This window comes from Oryx dammah, unplaced genomic scaffold (genome assembly GCF_014754425.2).
Source record: "Oryx dammah isolate SB20612 unplaced genomic scaffold, SCBI_Odam_1.1 HiC_scaffold_9, whole genome shotgun sequence".
Classification (NCBI taxonomy): Eukaryota; Metazoa; Chordata; class Mammalia; order Artiodactyla; family Bovidae; genus Oryx; species Oryx dammah.
The window spans coordinates 46,111,616-46,128,433 of NW_024070193.1; the positions used below are offsets into that span (position 1 = coordinate 46,111,616).

The window sequence follows — 16,818 nt, forward strand, 5'->3', positions numbered from 1 at the left end:
TGTATGGTGTTTTGGATTCTGTGCTCATATTTTTATTCTTTGCTGGAGTTTGCATATTGTGGAATCCATAATGCTCCAAGATTATAAATTCTTTGAAGAGAAAATACTAACACGTACTTTTTAAAAAGTCAGTTGTTACCTCATTGTACTGAACAGTTATTTATTAAGTCCCTGTCATATTTATTGACTGTAACTTTTCAACTATTTTAAGTTGACATACTTGCATTGAGTAGTTGAAAGCTTTTTGCCTTTATCGAAGACACCACCAGTGATGACACCAAATTAGTTGCTAGAGCAGCGGCAACTGCTTCAGTCTTGCAAGCAAGAGCTGGTCACAGAGCACCCAGGTCTGCAGAAGGGCAGGAGAAGAGTTGTCGCTTTCAAAGAAGAACACTGATTTTGGTTGTGTGGGTTGTGTGGGTGATGTCTGACCCTGTGGGTTTGGATCCTGAAGAGCTGCCCTTCAGTCTTTCTTAAAGAACTAAACCACACAGTTGCAGCCACCTGGATTTCAGCCAGTCTGCTGTTTACCAGTCCTGCATAGTGGTGGCGGTGTTTTTGTTCAGCCACTCAGCCTTGTCTGACTCTCTGTGACTCCATGGACTGTAGCACACCAGGCTTCCTTTTCCTTTACCATCTCCCAGAATTTGCCCAAACTCATGTCCATTGAGTCAGTGGTGCCATCCAACCATTTCATCCTCTGTTGCCCCCTTCTCCTGCCCTCAGTCTTTCCCAGCGTCAGGGTCTTTTCTAACGAGTCGGCTCTTTTCATCAGGTGGCCATAGTATTGGAGCTTCAGCATCTGTCCTTCCAATGAGTATTCAGGGTTGATTTCCTTTAGGATTGACTTGTTTGATCTCATTGTTGTCCAAGGGACTCTCAAGAGTCTTCTCTAACACCACAGTTCAAAAGCATCAGTTCTTTGGTGCCGTCTTTATGGTCCAACTCTCACATCTGTACACAGTGATGAACTACCATTAATGCTGGACAAGAAAGGCTCTTTGTAGAGTATCTGTATTGAGTGGCAGTCTGAACTAAGACAACCTTTGCAGGGGTGTGCCATGCCTGGCATGTACCGTGACCCACTCACAGGTCAGCCACAGTGCTGGGGCTATTGCAGCTCTCAGGCCCGTGTCCTGTGGGTGGCCATGTTCATTTCCAGAGAGTGACATATAAATGTGACCATGTAGTCTGGCTGTCACGTTGCAAGAGAACTTGGAGAACACTTAAGTAACCCTTTTATATCCTCGGCAGTTCTTAATCCTGTGTTTCTGTAGCCTTTCAAAACTCTGTCCAGTAAGTCTTCCAAAATTTCTGATTTAGAAGGCACCATTCTCTCTTCCTACAGAAGGAATTTAAGTCTGAAGAGTGAATCTGTGTTAGAAATTAAAGCCAAATTCAGACAGTTGTTTGTTTCCTGGACCTTCCATACCAAGTGGTAAAATTATGTACTAATTTTATCCCTTCATTAGATTGAATGGATTGTATTTCTTTTTTTTTAAGTTGACTCTTGCTCATTCATGAGACATGTTTTCGAGACTACTTTCTCTTCTTGTCAATTCTTTATTAAATGCATCTAAATTTTTCATATTGAGGGGAAAAGTCTAGTGAGGTAGAAACAGATAATTGATGACCTAAAATCTTTTTATGTTAAAATGATTAGACCCTAGGTTTAGAATTCAGTTTATTCTTTTGAAAAAAGATTTACAAGCAGAATTCAGTGGATTAATGTTTATAAACTTTTTTGTTTTCCTTGCATAATTAATATTTGAATATCTTGTCTTTATATTAAATTCCAATAATATAACCAAGAGGTACCCTGGGCTTCCTTATTCCCCACCACTGATACACAAATCTTTGCCAGGGCTAATTCTTATTATTATTTTGGAGGGTGTCCTTCTGAAACTTTTGAGGGGCTGTTTAAATTCAATGTGAATATACTGAAATAGCTTCTCTTTGTAGTGGTCAAATTTTAAACCATCATAGTATCATTCGGTATGTGTTTTACCGAAATTTGCTTTTTCATATATCAAAATTATTTGAAGATCTTTTTATATCAGTATTTATTCACACTTCGACAATCTTTGCCAACTTTCGGATGGAAATGGGATTTTGTTTTATTTTGCTTTTACTTATCTACTGATAATCTGGAACCTCTTAATATTTATTCACTATAATTAAATTGTGAAAAGTGCATAGCTTTCAACCTTCAGTTCTACTTCTAAATATTCTAGAGAAAAATGCATATATGTGCAAAGATTTCAGCCTAAGCAAGTAAGTTTTAAAATGAGAACAATGATTTTAAAATTATGTTACAGCTATAATAAACACAGCTGTGTAACAGTTTGACAGGGCAAGATTCATTTTGAATATTGTTCTACAAAAATATCCTAAAAATTTTGTAAACTGAAATTATTTATCACTCCCATACCTCATTTAATAATCACTTTTGCCTTTTGTAGGGTCTCTTTCTATATTCACTATTGTCTTCTGTTTGCCCTTTCTCTTGAAACAGGATATAAAAATAAGAGCTGTCCCATGTTGATTTTGACCGAGGCTCCAGAGATCAGGAACAAAGCATTACAGCCTGTTACCACCCACCTGCTCTCTCCCTCTCCCCTGTCTTTCTAAATGGAGGTCCTAGATTCTGTGGGTCCTAGCAACCTGTGTGCATCTTGCAAAAATCCGTTCACACACCTTGAAGTGGGGGTGGGGGGAAGAAGTTTTTATTTCCATTTCTCTAACTAGATTTTCTCCCCCCCCAAAAAAAAAATGATTTTTCAGTCCAACATTTTGAAATGGCTAATAAATTTCCTTTTGGGGAAAAGATACAACATGCTGAGAAGAGCAGTTCCTTCCTCTGTCCACCGTGTCCTTTCCTCATCTTCCTATTATATCCTGTGTGGTTTGACTACTTTTATTCATTTTATGTCTGAAGGCAAACTAATAGCACTGTGTATTTTCTCATTTCTCCCTTCGACACACAAATAGCATCTTTTTTTTTCATTAAAATTTTTTTTTATTTTTACTTTATTTTAGTTTACAATACTGTATTGGTTTTGCCATACATTGACATGAATCCACCACGGGTGTACATGCGTTCCCAAACATGAACCCCCCTCCCACCTCCCTCCCCATAACATCTCTCTGGGTCATCCCCGTGCACCAGCCCCAAGCATCCTGTATCCTGCATTGGACATAGACTCACGATTCGTTTCTTACGTGATAGTATACATGTTTCAGTGCCATTCTCCCAAATCATCCCACCCTCTCCCTCTCCCTCAGAGTCCAGAAGTCCACTCTACACATCTGTGCCTCTTTTGCTGTCTCTGCATACAGGGTCATCATTGCCATCTTTCTAAATTCCATATATATGTGTTAGTATACTGTATTGGTGTTTTTCTTTCTGGGTTACTTCACTCTGTATAATCGGCTCCAGTTGCATCCATCTCATTAGAACTGATTCAAATGTATTCTTTTTCATGGCTGAGTAATACTCCATTGTGTATATGTACCACAGCTTTCTTATCCATTCATCTGCTGATGGACATCTAGGTTGCTTCCATGTCCTGGCTATTATAAACAGTGCTGCGATGAACATTGGGGTACATGTGTCTCTTTCACTTCTGGTTTCCTCGGTGTGTATGCCCAGCAGTGGGATTGCTGGGTCATAAGGCAGTTCTATTTGCAATTTTTTAAGGAATCTCCACACTGTTCTCCATAGTGGCTGTAGTAGTTTGCATTCCCACCAACAGTGTAGGAGGGTTCCCATTTCTCCACACCCTCTCCAGCATTTATTGCTTGCAGACTTTTGGATTGCAGACATTCTGACTGGTGTGAAGTGGTACCTCATTGTGGTTTTGATTTGCATTTCTCTAATAATGAGTGATGTTGAGCATCTTTTTATGTGTTTGTTAACCATCCATATGTTTTCTTTGGAGAAATGTCTATTTAGTTCTTTGGCCCATTTTTTGATTGGGTCGTTTATTTTTCTGGAATTGAGCTGCAGAAGTTGCTTGTATATTTTTGAGATTAGTTGTTTGTCAGTTGCTTCATTTGCTACAAATAGCATCTTATGTATGTTTTTCTACCCTATGACTTTCCCCCCCAATTTTGTTTCTTTATGGATACATAGAGAGCTTCCACATTGTGTTTTACAGTTAGAAAGCCTTCCCTTGTATGGATGTAGCATGCTTCATCTCATTGATGTCTAACAGATAGATATGGGTTGTTCCACATTGTTTACTCTATCAAAGGATTGATAGAATAATAATGAACAATGAATAACCTTATTCATGCATCTTTTTTAGTATGCATGTACATCTTACAGGATAAATCTGTAGCTATGGTATTTGTGTATCAAAAAATAAATGCACTTAAAATATTTTTTTTCTTAAGATTTGGCCACATTGCCCTATATGTGTCCTGTGCATGTACATTTTAGTCATATCCAACTCTTTGCTACCCCAGGGACTGTAGCCCACCAGGCTTCTCTGTCTGTGGGATTTTCCAAGCAAGAATACTGGAGTGAGTTGTCATTTCCTCCTCCAGTAGGTCTTCCTGACCCAGAGATTGAACTCGTATCTCTTGCATCTCCTGCATTGGCAGGCGGATTCTTTACCAGCTGAGCCACTGGGGAGGCCCCTGCCCTATGTGGAGATTTTACCATTTTGCATCTTCAAAGGATATGTTTGAGGCTGCCTGGTTCCCTACCCTGCCAACAGAATTCGTTGTTAAATTTTGGAATGTGTCATTGTGATGAGATAGATTATTCTCTTGTAATTTTTATTTGCGTTTTCCTTTTCATGAGTGAAGTTGAATATTTCTTTATATGGTTAAGGGCCATTTGTATTTTGCTTTTTGCTCATGCTCTTTGCCATCAGTTCTTGGTCTTGGCAATGCCACTTTTCAAAGGGAAACTTCCTGCCTGGCTGTCCATTGCACAAATACACTACAGTCTGCTAATCCAGTTTTACTTTCAACAATGTCTGCACTGTTCCAATTTTTTTTTATTTTTGCTGTCGTGAGTAGCATGACCAAGAGTATTACTTTATGTGCTCCTTGGTGGATCTGTGTATGTGTCTCCATTGAGTATTCATTCTAGAGTGGAAGTACTGGCTCACAGAACTTGTGCTTGCACAGATCCAGTAGATATTAACAAGCAGTTTTCCTTATTGGTTGTACCAATTTACATTCCTATTAGCATTGGTCAAGAGGTCTGGTTGTCACATAAGCTTTAAAAATTTTTTTTAACATCAGGTTTTATTGAAGTATAAGTCTCTATACAGTAAAATGCATGCATTTTAGGTATGCAGGTCTCTGAGTTTTGAGAAACATACTCAATTGTGGAATTATTATCATGATCAAGATAGCGTATTTCCATCATTCCAAAATTTCCCCTTATGCTCCTTGGACTGTTAGCTGATGAAGATTCTGTTTGTGTGGAGAATAATATGACCAGACTGATTTTATGTTTCATTTTAATTTTTTAAATTATTTTAAGTGGTAATAGAGAATGCATTTCAAATTTAGTATTTGAAAGAATTTACATAGAAAAGCGTATTTTTACCCCAGGAGACAGCCACTTTTTGACCAGTGTGTGTGTATCTTTCACATAGATGATAGTATGCTGACTGCACCATTTGTCACTTCTTTCCAAAAATATGTGTAACAGCTTTGTTGAGATATAATTCTCATACCATCTGTACTTTAAAAAAAAAACCAGATACATAATATTACATTTTATGCATATTCCATATTTTGTCATCTTTTGGTGAACATTTATGTTTTTCTAGTGTATTGGTATTATAAAACAAAGCTGCAATTGATGAGGTAGGTTATTTATCATATTTGTGAACATATATGCCTAAGACAAATACTGAGAAGTGTAATTTTTTCACTACAGGGTACATAATATCTTAAAAAGTCTAAAACCCAGGCGTTATTCCAGGCCAATTAAATCACAGTCTCTAAGACTGGACACAGGCAGTAGTAGCTTTGAAGCCCACCAGGTGATTACAATGTGCAAACAAATTCAGGAACCCCTGGTCTGAGCATTTGTAATTTTAGAGGTGTTGCCAACTTAGCCCCAGTCTAGGCTGTACCAAAGGTGTGTGAGAGTGCCTATTTTTGCTAAAATTTTATTGAATTAGTGTATATAAGTGTTTGATCTTTGCCAGTCTGAGATGTGAAATTTGTCCATTATTTATTTCTAGTTTGCATTGTGACCAGATTGTATGAAGTATTCTATTTCTAATTTTTAGTATTTGATTTTATTTGTGATATAATAGGTGATTAATTTTTGTGATTGTTCTATGTTTAATTGCTTACCATCACCAAAACAAAGTTAGGGCTAGGCCTGAAACAAGTTCACCCACCCATAATTTGGGCAAGTGCCTGAAACAGTAACTCATTAACCTATAAAGTGAAAGTAAAGTCGCTCAGTTGTGTCCGACTCTTTGCGACCCCGTGGACGGTAGCCCACCAGGCTCCTCCATCCATGGGATTCTCCAGGCAAGAGTACTGGAGTGGGTTGCCATTTCCTTCTCCAGGGGATCTTCCCAACCCAGGGATTGAACCCAGGTCTCCCGCACTGCAGGCAGACGCTTTACCCTCTGAACCACCAGGGAAGTATTAACCTATAAAATCTTCCCCAATGACTTGGTAGTAGTGGTTTTTTTAGGCAAAATGCTTCGTTGAAAGTGCATATCAAAAGTAGATGCCTTAATTTTTTAAAAAAAATCTGTTTTTAAAATTTTATTTAATTGGAGGCTAATTACAATATTGTAGTGGTTTATGTGTAAGTAGGTTTCTAGTAATATAAAAATAAGTGTGAACCATTTCTCATAAATTGATTAGATCCCTTAGCATCATGCTCTTAAAAGGACAGCCGATTCAGATTGTACATATTAAGAGTTTAGAGAACCAAGCAATAAGTGTTGGAACATGAAATCATTTTATGCCAAGTGCAACATTCATTTTTAAATTGTTCTTATTTTATGGTATTCTTAGAAGATGAAGAAGTCTTCAAAAGCTTAGCTTAGTACAATTGAGAATTTATTGTTCCCCTTCAAATAAGGGTCAAGAGCATGATCAAAAAACAAAACAAAACAAAACCACAGGGCCCTGGTCAATCTAGCTTATTCCTGGGTTTATAGCAGAAAGGTAAATTGTTTGCGTGAGTGTTGGTTCAGTTTTCCTGTCTGACGGAAGGTGTGAACTCCCCAGAGCTCTGTCTTCTTCTCTCACCTTAATTTTACAGTAGGGTGCGCCAAGCCATTGCTCTCAGAGAGAGTAACAGCCTAGAAGCGTGTTTCCATTAAGAGCTAATCAGCTTTCAGCAAACCTTCGGTAGCAGACAAATTAAATTTTAACTCATGGAGTTCTTTTGGAGCAACATTTAACTCTTTCCCTAAATTAGAAAAAACATGCTGTGTAAGAATTATCATTTTAGTTTGTTTAAAAATTGTTAGAGCCCTTTGTGTTATGGCAAGATTTTTTAAAAATGCCCATTAGAAGAAAGGAACTTTAGTGGTCTCTTGGAGGAAGTTCTTGGTGACTTCTTACCGAATGGCACCAGTCTTCTTCTGACTTCCCTCATTGGTTTTTGATTCTTTTGTTCATTCATTCACTCACTCATCAAGTATCTACTCAGCAACCACTGAATGATGCCAGGACAAGTGATAATGAAGGTAAAGTTCTTACCACCCTCTAGGTGCTTAGAGTTTCGTGGAGGAAACAGATTTTTCAATAGACTTTCTTTTTTTTTTTTTATTAAAAAATATTTTTTTTAAATTGAAGGATAATTGCTGTACAGAATTTTGTGATTTTTCTGTCATACATCAACAAGAATCAGCCATAGGTACACCCATATTCTTTCTTTCTTAAGATTTTTTTTTTTTTGATGTGGACCATTTTTAAATTCTTTATTGAATTTTTACACTACAACTTCTGCTTTGTGTTTCAATTTTTTGACGGTGAGTCGTGTGGGATCTTAGCTTCCTGACCAGGGATCAAACCCTCACCCCCTTCTTTGGAAGGCAAATTGTTAACCACTAGCTGCCAGGGCAGTCCCTAGCCATGGGCTTTCATAAGACAGTGTAACAATGTCAGGGTACAGTCGTATCCAGGAGGTTATGGGAGCACCTAAAGGAATTTAACCTAACTAGCTGTATAATTTTGACACAGTTTCTTAACCTGATTGAACCTAAGTTCCCGCATCTGGAAAATGGGGATAGTGTTAGTATCTGGTCAACAGAAAATGCAGTGTAAATGTCCCTCTTCCCCTCCCCTGTCTTTAATTTTTGCCATTTTAATTATGATATGTCTTTGTTTGGGTCTGTTTGGGTTCATCTTGCTTGGGACCCTCCTTGCTTCCTGTACCTGTGTATCTCTTTTCTTCAGGTATAATTCCTCCAATACATTTTTGATCACCTTTTCTCTTTGTGAGACCTCTATATGTGAATATCAGTGTGTTTAATGTTGTTCTACAAATCTCTTCAGCTGTTCCTTTGTTTGTTTGTTTGTTTTGCCTTTCTGAGGGTGATTTCCATCATTCTGTATTCCAGATTACTTTTTGCCTTCTTTTGTATCGGACTGCTATTCACTCCTGGTGTTTTTTATTTCACTTATTTAATTCTTCATTTCTGGTTGCATCGTTCTTATATTTTCTAATTCTTTGTTAAAATTCTCACTGTGTTCATCTATTCTTTTCCTTAATCTGGTTAACAGTTTTATTATTCGTTGAAAAAAATTCATTGCTTTGAATTTTTATCTGGTAAAATATTTTTTTCAGGGGTGTCTTTTGATCTTTCATTTGAGACTTGTTCCTTTGCTTTTTCATTTTGCTTAACTTATTCTGCCTCTATAAATTTAGGCGCAACATTTATAAATTGCCATCTTGAAGTGCTGTCCTTATGTGGGAGCCTCCCTAGGCAGACTGTGTGCGCCCAGGGCCTGTCGTGGGACATCTGAATTTGATGTGGACAGAAACTTTGCTGTGCTCGCACCTCTGTCCTTGGCAGGGGTTGGAGCTGGAGATGGAGAGGCTAGAGCTGGAGCCAGGTGTGAGGTGGGACTTCCCCGCTGCTCAGTGGCCGTGGCCACCCTAACAGGGGCAGGGTCTGATCCCACGTCATAGAGCTGAAGCCCTGATGGTCAGGTCGGAACTAGCTCTTCCCCTTTAAGTGTGTGCCTTCCGGGCTCCTGGCACGGGGACCCTTATGCCAGAGAGGGGCAGTGCTGAAGCTGGGGGTCCTGTGGGATCTCTTGGCTCCTGTCAGCTACGGACAGAGGTCTGACCTTGAAGCACCGCCTGTGGACTCCAGCAGTTGTTTCTCTTGCCTCTTCTCGGAAGCAGTCTCAAGTCCAGGTCCCCTCTGTCCTTAGTCTGCTCTCTTCATCCTGCTTCCAGGGCAGGCCAGCCCATGCTTGTGCACGCTTGGAGGCCAGGCTCCCCACAGCCCTCCTGTTCATCCCAGTGATCCTCCAGCTGGCCAGAGTCTTGTCTCCCCTGGGTAGGACCCCAGGGTTGGGGCATTCAGTCAGTGGCTCAGAGCCCCTCTTCCCCAGGGTGGGTCTCCCCCGTGGATCCTCCCCTTTACTCTGCGTCCCCTCCCTTGGCACAGGCCCTTCCCTGATCACTTTTCTTCCCTCCCTACCCAACTATGTGTGGGTCTTTATTGCAGCCTTGGTTGTACAGGAGTCTTTTTGCCAGTTTCCAGTTACCTTCCAGTGAGAATTGTTCCCCATGCGGATGTATTTTTGATGTGTTTGTGAGGGAAGGCAAGCACCACACTCTCCTGCTCTGCCATCTTGAGTCCATCTCCCACCGCTGTTAGCTATTTTTTGAAAGTGAAACATACCTTCCATTCTTAGGAAAGACTTTACACTTGAATGTGTTCGTTTTATACTGTTTGGTTCTAGAGAAACCCACGGTGTGTAAGTGCATTAGAATGTCTCTCTGCTCTCCTTGTAAATGATCTTTCCATTCTGTGACCATGTGAAGTTTGTGACTCCTGGGCTTTAGCCAGGATGGTTCTTTCAGCACAGGAATCTTTTCTTTCAACGCAAATGTGAATTCAGGGTTACATGACTACTTAGCAGCTATTTCATGATCAGAACTGGATGGTTTCAGTTACTTTTTTGGCGTGACATTTACAATAGTCAGCCACCTCTAAGTGGTTCTAAACTCTAGTTTATTGTACACCTTTAAAAGTGTGGTTTTCCAGTTGGTGGTAAAACTGAGTAGGGGTTCAGTAAAACTTTCTGGGTCTCACAAGACATCCTTATCCGCAGGCTTCCCCTTGTCTAAAGCAGAGACTCACAAGCTATGGCCCACAGGGCTAGAACCTGCAAAATAAGAATGGCGATTACATTTTTAAAGATTCGTGCAACTTACCAACATAGAAGAATAAGAGGCCCAGAGACCTTGTGTCTGGCAAAGCCTAAAATATATACTTCTAGCCCTTTTCAGAAAATGTTTCCTGACCCCTTCTGAGGGAATAGAACTTTTTTTGTCTTTATTCATGTGAACCCTAACCTCTAGAAAGAAATATTAGAACATTAGTGCTGTATGGGACTTTGGGGAGCTCATCTGAATGTTTTAAAACGTATATTACATGTTTTTTTAACCTGGGAGTTGTTTTTATTATTCATGATATACTTTTTGAGGTGCCTAAAATTATTCTTGATTGATGAGATCAACAGACGAGGAGATGTCTACCCTCAAAAAGTTAATGTTTTATACTCACAGATTCCAAGAGGAGGGGGGTACCCCATGCCATGGGCAGCCCCGTGGGGAAGCAACAGAGGCAGTCAGGAGGCAGAGGAGGGGAGAGGAAAACATGGGCAAGAGCTTGTGTTGTAGTTCACAAAGGAAGGAGTGGGTGAGCTGGCTTAGGTTTGGCTGCTTGACTAACTTCACTGGGCTCTGAGGTGAGGGGTTTGCCTCTCCTTACCTGGTACCTGGCCCTGGGATGATAAGGGCAGGGAAGCAGTGGCCTGGAGTTTAAGAGCTTTGTATGAAGGGGCCGGTGGGGGTTTGGTTGGTTTGCATGGGAAAGGCAAGCCCTGGGAGGGGCCTTCCCTCCAGAGTTAGCCAGATCTTCGGCTTCCCTGGGGGCTCAATCAGTAAAGAATCTGCCTGCTATGCGGGAAACCTGGGTTCAATCCCTGGGTCAGGAAGATTCCCCGGAGAAGGGAGTGACCATCCACTTCAGTATTCTTGCCTGGAGAAGCCCGTGGACAAAGCCTGGAGAGCTACAGTCCATGGGTGGCAAAGAGTCTCGAAAATTCAGAATAAAAAGACATGATTAGCATCCTGATGTCTTCATTTTACACACGAGGAAAGTGAGGCCCTCAGAGGGATTTGGATGCCCCAGACCCCATAGTCAGTTCAGAGATCAGATTCTGGATCTAGACCTCCTGGTCCACTGTCCTTTGTACTATCCAGCAGAACCACTTTTTAAAAGATACCCAAGTGAATTACAGCAGTGTCCTTTGAAGTCAGCTTGTTTCAAGCTTCTTTGTGTCTCATCACTGGTAAGATGGGCCCGTTCCTCAGCACGGCTATCTCTGGTGTTGGGCGGGTCTCATCATGGCACCTGCAGGCTTTTCCTTTGTTTCCCTCTGCCACCATCGCTGGGTCCTGGTTCTGCTCTCTGTCTGTTTTTATCATTGAGGCAGCTCCTGGCACAATTCTGGTTAGTAATTTCCTGATTCCTGGCCTCTTCCTTTCCTCTGCCTCCTGGATTGTAAACTCTCTTCTGCTTGTGAGTTAAACTACTGCTACAGGGTTAGAATCCTTCCTCATGTTGATTATGAGATAGCTGATCATCCTATCTCCTACAGGAACTGATGTAAGTCTTTATGTAAACCCTCATGGAGTATTAAATCCTCTCCGTCCATCCCAGTGTTCTGATAAGAATTATGGAAGGATGTGTGAATGTGTGTGTGTGAGTGATAGAATTATAGAAGAATTATGATAGACGTATGGAAGGATTGTGTGTGACTGTGTGTGCTGAGCCATGTCCAGCTCTTTGTGACCCCATGGACTGTAACCCACCAGCCTCCTCTATCCATGGAATTTTCCAGGATATTAGAGCAGGTTGCCACTTCTCCAGGGGATCTTCCCTACTTGGGGATTGAACCTGGCTCTCTTGCCTCTCCTGCACTGGCAGGCGGGTTCTTTACCAGTTGAGCCACCAGGGAAAGATACCAGCCTAAAACTTCAGGAGTTTGATCTAGGGCCATCTACTTTCCTTAGTGATTTGCGAGGAAGATCAATCGTAATTGATTCAAATCTGTTTTGACATTTTAAAAACATCTTTCCTTTTCCTAGTGTAGGTAGTGGTAACACTTTATGTTCTTCCACTGTTCCTCATCACAGAGATTTTCCCTGCGTTCCTGCTGACTTGGTGCACATTCCATTGCCTAACTTTATTGTATGGGGGCCAGCTGGGTCTACTGAGACTGTTCATCTCTGTCCTTAGAAACAGCTTAATCTTTTGACTCCATATTCCCATAGCAGCCCTGCGTGCTGGAGACTTGTGTTTTGTATGCCCTCTATCACTCAGTGGTGTTTGACTCTTTTGCGACCCCATGGAGCCTGCCAGGCTCCTCTGTCCATGGTATTTCCCAGGCAATAATACTGAAGTGGGTAGCCATTTCCTCCTCCAGGGAATCTGCCTGACCCAGGAATCGAACCTGCGTCTCCAGCGTTGGCAGATGATTTTTTATGACTTGCACCACCTGGGAAGCCACGCTGGAGGCGTGCTCACTTCAGTTATCCTCCTCTGGCTTGCATGGGTTCAGTGATAGCTTTCCTTACAGAGTGGCAACTGGGTCCTGACCAAGACCCCAACAGGCCAATGTGTCTGGTCACATGGTGTCTGAGCTTGAACCACACTTGTCATGTTGGAAGCCAGCGTTTAGTTGAAGTCTCTGATCAGGGCAATGCCTGAGGTTTTGTGGTCTGCAATCAACAATAACACACAGTTCCTTCCTTCTTTATTTAAATAGATGTTCAGAGAGCTTTAACAAAAAGCTACCTAACATTTTCTCCTGAAGTAGTTCCTTACTTGCCCACAACAAAATTCATTTGTATCTTTTCTTTTCTTCACAAAGTCTCTTGAAGTTTTGCAGTTTATTTCCATTGTAGAATTATGGAACTTCGGGGCAGAATCTGCTCTGATATTTTTCTGTGTACAGGATAGTTAATATTTTTTCATTCACTGAGTCACCCTGCAAGTAGCTGTGTTCTCTGAGTTGGGTGAAACATACACGCTTCTGATTTTCATGGAGCTTATGAATACCTGGAGGGTAACAGAATAAACAAGGAAATCAACTTAAAACCCCCATGTACAGAATAATAAAAAGCAGGGTTAGAGAGTGGAGAGTGATGGGTGGGGTCAGCTGTTTTTGAGAGGGTGGTCAGGGCTTCTTGGGAAGGTGACAGCACATAAGAGTGAGGTGAGGGAGTTGAATAGCTGTGTTCATGCTAGCGTCTTAATGAAGGAAGTGAGCCTCTGTTTTTCTCAGACTTTCAGATGAAGGGAAAAACAATAGCATCAGTGCTGCTGCAAGTGTCAATAAGATGAGGATGAGCTGGCAGCAGGAGTAATATTGTAGGGCTTATTTTTAGTGGGATTCAAGGGCAAAAGCCTGGCAGGGGGCGGTTCACTGAGGAGGGACTGATGGTGGAAGCAGGGAGCATCAGTAATTCTAAAAAGAGTTTTGCTCTAGAGCAGAGCTGAAAAATGGGGAGCTGGAGGGAAATTTGGTGTCAAAGCAGTTTTGGGCTTATTCTGAATATTTTAGTGATGTTTCTCTGTTGATGAGGATGATCTAAGTGCAGGAGTTGATAAACTATAGTTTAGGGGCCAAATCCAGCCCACCTGCTTTTGTAAATAAAGCATTATTAATAAAGACCCTGATGCTGCGAAAGATTGAGGGCAGGAGGATAAGGAGGCGACAGAGGATGAGATGGTTGGATGACATCACTGACTCAATGAACATGAGTTTGAGCAAACTCCCAGAGATGGTGAAGGACAGGGAGGCCTGGCGTGCTGCAGTCCATGACGGTGTGACTGAACAGTAACAACAGCAATGGCAGAAACACAGGCCGCACTTACCTGTTTGCTTACTGTTTGCGGCTGCTTTTGTGCTACAGTGGCAGAGTGGGGTAGTTTTGAAAGTATTTGCTTGTGTCCCTTTACTAGAACAGTTTCCTGACCCTCGATCTCATACTAAGGGTAAAGTGGGGGAAGCAACAGAGTGAGCATCCCCTTGCTAACTGATACCTTGCCTCCTAGGGGTAGCCCCTGGAGTGGCGCCTCAGGGACAGGGGTTAGAATCTGGTGCACAGGGTAATTGAGCGGGGCAGTTGGGCAGTGATGCTCTGTCTTTGGGATGCTTAAAAATGAGACTTGAAGTGGTGCAGTTATCTGTCTAGAAACTGGGTACCTGAGGTGGGGAGATAAGAAAAGAGTTTGGAAGTGTTGAGATCAGTGAATTGAGAGGTGAAGGTATTGAATTTTTATTTGGATAACTGGAAACTATGTTCTGTATTCCTATTTTTAGAATATTTATAAAAACAATAGTAACACTGTGCTAAACCTCCATGCTGTTTACATATATCTCTTTGGGGCTTTTGTCATTTGTAGCTATCCCTTTTCCCCCGATTTAAGGTACAGAGTAAAATGGTACATATTACTGTGATTATTGCAATTTTCATTTTTGTAAGTTCCTCTTTTTATACTTGCTTGATTCCCAGGGATGCACTGGTAAAGAATCCACCTACTAATGCAGGAGATGCGGGTTCAGTCCTTGGGTCGGGAAGATCCCCTGCAGAAGGGAAGAGCCCCCCACTCTAGTAGTCTTGCCTGGAGAAGCCTCATGGACAGAGGAGCCTGGCAGACTGCAGCCCATGGGGTCACAGAGAGTTGGATATGACTGAATACACACATACACACACACACTTTTCACACTTGCCTTTGAAAAATTAAGACATTATTTTCCCTGTGAAAAATGTGTTACGTTCCCCATAATAGACTGTTGAAGCATGTTCAGAATTACTCTTTATTCTTAGCTCATTCAGATAGCACGGAGCTCAGTCCTCTCTTGAACCCTGCTGAGAAGTATTTTTTAGTCTGGCCCTTCTATCTAGAACAGACATATCCTTTTTTTTTGATTTTATTATTTTTTTTTAATTTTTATTTTTGCTTTATTTTACTTTACAATACTGTATTGGTTTTGCCATACATTGACATGAATCCACCACGGGTGTACATGCGTTCCCAAACATGAACCCCCCTCCCACCTCCCTCCCCATAACATCTCTCTGGGTCATCCCTGTGCACCAGCCCCAAGCATCTTGTATCCTGCATCGGACATAGACTGGCGATTCGTTTCTTACGTGATAGTATACATGTTTCAATGCCATTCTCCCAAATCATCCCACCCTCTCCCTCTCCCTCAGAGTCCAAAAGTCCACTCTACACATCTGTGCCTCTTTTGCTGTCTTGCATACAGGGTCATCATTGCCATCTTTCTAAATTCCATATATATGTGTTAGTATACTGTATTGGTGTTTTTCTTTCTGGGTTACTTCACTCTGTATAATCGGCTCCAGTTGCATCCATCTCATTAGAACTGATTCAAATGTATTCTTTTTCATGGCTGAGTAATACTCCATTGTGTATATGTACCACCGCTTTCTTATCCATTCATCTGCTGATGGACATCTAGGTTGCTTCCATGTCCTGGCTATTATAAACAGTGCTGCGATGAACATTGGGGTACATGTGTCTCTTTCACTTCTGGTTTCCTCGGTGTGTATGCCCAGCAGTGGGATTGCTGGGTCATAAGGCAGTTCTATTTGCAATTTTTTAAGGAATCTCCACACTGTTCTCCATAGTGGCTGTAGTAGTTTGCATTCCCACCAACAGTGTAGGAGGGTTCCCATTTCTCCACACCCTCTCCAGCATTTATTGCTTGCAGACTTTTGGATTGCAGACATTCTGACTGGTATGAAGTGGTACCTCATTGTGGTTTTGATTTGCATTTCTCTAATAGTGATGTTGAGCGTCTTTTCATAGAACAGACATCTTCTGTCTAGAAACATACCTTACCATAGAAAGTTGATTGAATCTCAGGTGTACTGTGCCCTTGGCCATGTTTTATCACCTGCTTATGACTTGCTCAGACCTAAGCATTTGAGACCAGTTTGGACCTTTGATTCTCCATGTCTTTTCTGGTGCAGCTTGATGCAATCCTTTGGTGGTGGACGGTGCATGCAGCCCATGGGTCGCTGGTCATCTCTGCCTCAGCTCTGCACTGTCAAGAGCCCTAGGCTTCCTTGGCCCCTAGACACAGCCAGAGACTGTTCTGCAGACCCTGTGGCCATTGTGGAGATGACACGACAGTGCTGTGAAGAGAGCTCTACTCACATACCGTAGTTCTTTTAGCACAAGAGTCTAGCCTGGGCTACCAGAGCATAATGCGAGCTCTAGGACTGCATTCCGAGCCTCCCGAGCAGTTCAACCTTGGTTCAGCGGCAGCCTCCTCAGGTCACCAGTCATTATTAGGGAGTGACTCAGTTGCATGGGGAAACTTTTCTGTGGGGTTTGTGCAGACCCTTGTGTATCTGCGAGTCCACCGTGACCTATTCCAGCCCGTTCTGTGAGGAGGCAAAAGCGTGAAGTGGCCTCTGTGCCAGTGAAATGAGACCTTCCCTGTGGGTGGTTCCAGGGTGAGTGCATCAGTGCCTGTGACTAGACGGCAGTCGTGGGCGTGGGTACGACCTACGTCTCCAGTAAC

The 16,818-nt window shown here is 41.8% G+C and overlaps 1 protein-coding gene across 4 annotated transcripts in view; it reads left to right on the forward strand.

Annotated features, from left to right (window-relative positions):
- ULK4 (unc-51 like kinase 4) overlaps window positions 1-16,818 on the forward strand; it is a 492,418-nt gene that overhangs the window by 180,539 nt on the left and 295,061 nt on the right. The window lies entirely within an intron of this gene.